We start from the raw sequence: 6,003 nt of genomic DNA on the forward strand, positions 1-6,003 counted from the left end.
AACATCTTTTCTGTTTTATAAAAAATTCTATCAGACTACTATCTATGGAAGAATCTATATACCAAAGCTAATTTGGTAGGGCATGAAATCCTTTGGAATTCTCTGAAAAGATTGACATCCACTATTGTAGTCTCCAGGGTTGTGAGTCTCAACTGAAGAATGCCAATTAAAGTTATTACTGCAAGTGATTTTCATCCTCTTTTTTCAAATCCTTGTGGTGGTCAATTGTTGCTCTTATAACTATCCGAATTCTTTGTTTTGTTTTCTTGTACTCTATTTTACTCCACTCTCTCATATGTAAATAATTTTAGCAATAAAAGCAAAGTGGTAGACTCTCTGCTTCCCTTTCACTCCAAAAAAAAAAAAAAAAATCGAACTTCAACTGGCTTTTAAAAGAGGCGGGTTGAGTGGGCCACATGCATTCCTATAGGATATTCCTAAACGAATATATAAATAGACCCTAACTTTTTCAAAAAGCAAGGGTTTTTCTTTGAAATTAGTAATGTGGACTCTTGCTCAAGGATGGAGTCGCATGATTTCCACCTTGAATGTTGACTACATGTATAAAAACAACATAGCATTCAGCACATGGGGTTTGTGTGATTTATCTAAAAGAGGATATATATGATAGCTATAGTCAGATGGCTCAAGATATTTTGGATGATACTTAATAAATATTCTCCCAAGTTTACGCTAATACAATTTTTATTTTTCTTATTCATTTCACAATGAATATAGAGGTGCATCTACTGCAAATGAGGTAAAGATATATTAGGAGAAGAAAAGACAAACATCAAGAATCTACTTCTGAAGTTCTTCCGGGGGGAGTGGAGACATGTGGATCCTCTCTCCAGCTCCAATATAAATAGGGAAAAACTAGTCCGATCATGGCTGTCCATGTGTGACACAATTGTTGTGATTATATGGACCCCTACATATATATATAGCACTCTGATCCATGTGTTGCATGAAGCCTACATGATTATTAAAGTCATTTTGCTATATATGGATGGTTACAATTGATGGTTTGGACCTCTCGATTTCAACCACAAACTAGAGGATCCCAACTCTACATCCTAACCCTATAATGTATGTAACATATAGAGAGATTTTGTGTGAAAAGTTATATAAAGATATTCAATGCATATGTATATATATATATGGAGATGCATGTATAAATATTTCATCATAATCAATGATGATGATTTTCATATAGATAGGTAGTTAATTCATACTGATTTTGAAACATTTAAAGCCAAATGCTCTCATATTTTTTTCATTCCCTCACTCTCCACCCCATTTCCTCTCTCTCCCTTTCTCTCGATTCACATACATATCTATTATATATAATAGGAAAGGTTTTAAGGCTTGCCTAACAGAACCAATCTCAGAGTGTGATGCCAAGCCCCAACTTCAAAAGTACCTCAAAAATACCATGCTCTTGCATGCCCCCATAGTTCCAAATTTTTGAGCCCCATATGATGTGTGGAGAAATAAAAGAGTAGCCACAATGACTCAAAAAGAAAAAAAATGTTCCAAAAAGTCAATTGTTTTGCTCTATTCACTTTGCTTCATCACATGGAACAACACATTATGCTAATTCAAATGGAATAATAAGAATACAAGATATTAGCTAATTTTGAGTTACATATCTGAATTACTAAAGGATTTCCAGAAGAAAATGTGCACTCCTCTCCTTACCCTCCCTTAAGTGATTCAAAAAAAAAATATTCACATGCAGTACACATGCTAATCTAGTTTCACACCCATATTATTGAGGTTAACATGTGAGGTTTGGTACCGCATGGAATAATGAGTGAGAGATAGGAAGGTTAATATGAATGATTAAGCTCAAAATCTCATAGCTTAAGCTTTTAGGCTGAATGGGGATTTCAACAGGTATATCAAATCTTGTTGGTATTTGGACTGTATGTCTCTCTGAAAAATGATATTAGAGCTATTAGGTGGCAATCTTAGCCAGTTCTCAAAGCTATGAAAAGCTAAAATTGGTAGCTCTTGCAAACAATGGTAACATAAGAATATTTAAGTCGAGCAAGGTGACTACAATGTGCCAAGTAGATGTTGGAAATCGAATCTAGGGGCATAGGAGCAGACTCTTGCATTGACTAGGTACAACATGGTTCTTAGAGAGGAGAACTCTTAAACTAAAGTGGTAAACCTATTATGGTGAAGTATAGCTCTCACAGAATGGGCTCTTAGGCTGAATCATTAACTCATAGTACACACAAAAGAGTAACAGGGCAAAAAGGAGCTTGATCAAAGAGTAGTTGATTGAATTTATGGAAAGTTGAAGGCCCATACTGAAAGGAGAGGTTGTTAAGGTTCATGTGTGAGGTTTAGTCCCATGCAGAATAATTAGTGAGAGGTAGAAATGCTGATAGATGTTTGAACACAAATGCTTACTATTTAAGCTTTTAAGTTGAATTGAGTTCCACCATATATATCAGATCTTGTTGGTATTTGGACTCTTTATTTCCCTAACAAGTAATGTCAGAGCCATTGGCCGACAATCTTGGGAAACATCCAAAACTATGAAAAACTGAAAGTGGTAGCTCTTGTCTTGAGCATGGTGTTCATGATATGCTAACTGGATGTAATTAAGAAACCAACTCAATGAAGCAACATGCTAAGTTTGAGCATAGAAGTTGACTCCTAAAGGGATGTAGTAAAATTTAATTCTTGGAGAGTGGGACTCTTGGACTTAAGCAATAAGATAGTATGGTAAAGTGTAGCATTTTTAGAGTGGATTCTTAGGTGAGAGTATTAAGATATAATGCACTCAGAAGAGTAATTGGGCATGAAGGAGCTTGATTAAAGAGTAATGGATTGAATTCAAGGTAAATTTGAATAAACTCACATTCGAAGAGGGAGAGAAATGTTGAGTTTTGCATATTCGGTCTTATATGGAATAATTAGCGGGAGGTAAAAATATCAATATATATACATGACTGGGCCAACCTTTAATTGCTTAAATTTTTAGGTTGAATTGGGTTTCATCATGCACATCAAGGCTTGTTGGTATTTGGTTGTCCACATGGTAATCTTTCTCCTTGATGAAGAATATCTATCCTATAATTGAGTATATAGAAGGAAGAAACAACCACAAAGAGCTCCCAAACTTATGGCACAATGAAGAAGAGAACTAGAAATTTCATTTAATTCAAGATTGCTCTTTTTTCAATGGCTAGAAATCCCTATTTGTAGTTCTAGGATCCCTTGAACCTATAGAATAGCATGCAACTCAATGTAGATCAAATGTGCCAACAAAAATCCAAAATATCATCAATTAAATGAACCAAGAATTGTGGAAGAAAAAATTGGAGAGAGAAAAAATAAATTTATTCAAAAAAAAATAAAAGCCAAAATAATTAGTTTGGCTTTTCTTTCACAAAAAAATCCTTGCACCTCTCCAAGATGCCTATCTACCAAAATGAAATCTCTTCCTACTACTCTTCATGTAACTCTCTCTCCCTCTAAATAAAATCATACCTCCCAGTAAAAGATAGAAATATCATCATCTCCTACTAAAAGATAAAAGCATCACTAATCCACTTCAACCAGAAGCACAACAAGTATATTATACCCAAAGCTCAACCTAACTAAAGTAGAATAGCAGTAAAAGTAAATTTCAAATAAAATAAAGACTTAGCAATGAATCTAAATAGAACCTACTGATGAATGTATCCATATTCATTTATTGATGGAAAGGTAAAAAGATTTGACAAATAAGGATAATAATCATAAAAAAGAATCTTCCCTATAATCTGCTAGGATTTGGTTTACCACAAGTGTGAAAAGTGATTATAGAAATAATCTCATCGTAATTGGATAGGATCTCTAATTGATCTTGATATCAAGCCTTTCTAAATCTACCCAAATTTGATGATATCAATCTTATTTGATCGTATCTTCAAGCTTTACTCTTAATCTGTATTAAATTTCCAAAATTGACTTGAATCCGAGTCATTTCTTCTAGGTTGAAGAGAACTTGTACTTGAGTTGAAGGCCTCTCTTTTTGTTATCTTCAAGAAAGTTCTTGTAATTGAATATGATCATCTTTTTTTATTTTGTCTTTTAGAACTCCTTGCTTTCTTATTGGTTTGAGAATAATCTTTATTCCATCTTTATTAAAAGTGTAAGTATTTCTCCTTCCATCATACATGGATTCTTGATCATATTGTCAAGGACAACCCATTAGTATGTGAAAAATCAATTGGTGGCACATACATTATATACTATCAATATAAGTGTCACCAACAAAGAAATAAACAAGATAATATTTCAAGATTGATACCACATTCGTTCTTTAAACTATATAATTTTGTACAGCCAATGACACTTCTCTACTTTATGGTAAGCTTATCAATAACTACTTAAGATGCAATTTTTTCACATGACATGTTTTCAATAATGGCATTGCAGTTAGATCCATGAATGGTGTAACGAGTGCAAAAATACTAGTTCAAAGCTCATCCTCTTCCTTGACTTTGGATGCATGTCATTTGGTGCATGATATGACATTGGCCTTGATATGCTTCAAGCTTGCTAGTGGGTTCATAATCTAGTTCGACATAGATGGGTTCACCAACCAACTCATGTAGGCTGGTGTCATGATTTCATACTTGCCATCCAAATCATCATTTGCATTGATAAGATGGACTTTAGTAGTTTGGAGTCAACAAGGACACTAGAAAGCATGGTGTCCTAGATCTCTATTAGTAAAACATTAGAATGCATGTGTCACATGGCATGGCTCATGAGGGCTTGCCCTGATGGAGACCATGACATGATAGTTGGGTAGCTGGTGGTGGTCTCCTTGCATTGCTAAACTAGATGGTTGTAGCATCCTTGGAGAAGGATGGGATAGCATGCATTACGACGTGGCATCAGGATTCTTTTTTTGCCTTCTAGGCTCATCACAGTTTCTTCTTTGCATGTAGTGACTTGTGAAAGGTATCAATCAGACGCAATACGGTGTGTTAACTAATCTCATATGAGTAAGTCTTTATGCATCATGTGCGATGCAATAAAATTGACGTGGAGTACATCACTACAGTCGATTGTTCCATATAGCATAATTAATAATGAGACAGATATTTAATACCGTACAGTTTTTTTTCTCAAATTATTTCTAATAAAAATATTCTTTTTCTTTGTAAAATAAAGAAAGAATAGTATTATTACTTTCTGATATCTTGCATAATTTTTCATAAATATATATGACATCCTAAATAATATATATTTTTTATATCCTTATGTAACATTCTGAACAATATATATGACTTCTTAATACCTTATATTACTTTTTGTGAATATATATGATGTTCTAAATAATATATATAACTTTTTATGAATATATATGACATCCTGAATAATATATATGACTTTCTGATATTTTATATAACTTTTTATCAATATATATGAAATCTTGGATAATATATATGACTTTCTATAAATATTTATGATATCCTGAATAATATATATGATTTTTTATATCTTTATATGATATGCTATAAGTTATTATAAATTTTTTATGCTTATATGACTTTTTATTGACTATAATAACCAACAAGATATCATATAAAGATATAGAAAGTTATATATATTATTCAGAATATTATATATATTTATAAAAAATTATGTACATCATTCAGAATGTCATATACATATATATATTTATAGAAAGTCATATAAAGCATCAAGAAGTCATATATATTATTCAGGATGTCATATAGAATCATAAAAAGTCATATATATTATTCAGGATATCATGTATATTCATAAGAAATCATATAAGACATCAGAAAGCCATACATATTGTTTAGATTATCATATAAAAATATAGAAAGTCATATATATTGTTCAGAATGTCATATATATTTATAAAAAATTATATATATTATTCAGAATATCATATATATTGATAAAAAATTATATAAAATATCAAGAAGCCATATATATTGTTCAAGATATCATATATAT

This window comes from Elaeis guineensis, chromosome 1 (genome assembly GCF_000442705.2).
Source record: "Elaeis guineensis isolate ETL-2024a chromosome 1, EG11, whole genome shotgun sequence".
Lineage (NCBI taxonomy): Eukaryota > Viridiplantae > Streptophyta > Magnoliopsida > Arecales > Arecaceae > Elaeis > Elaeis guineensis.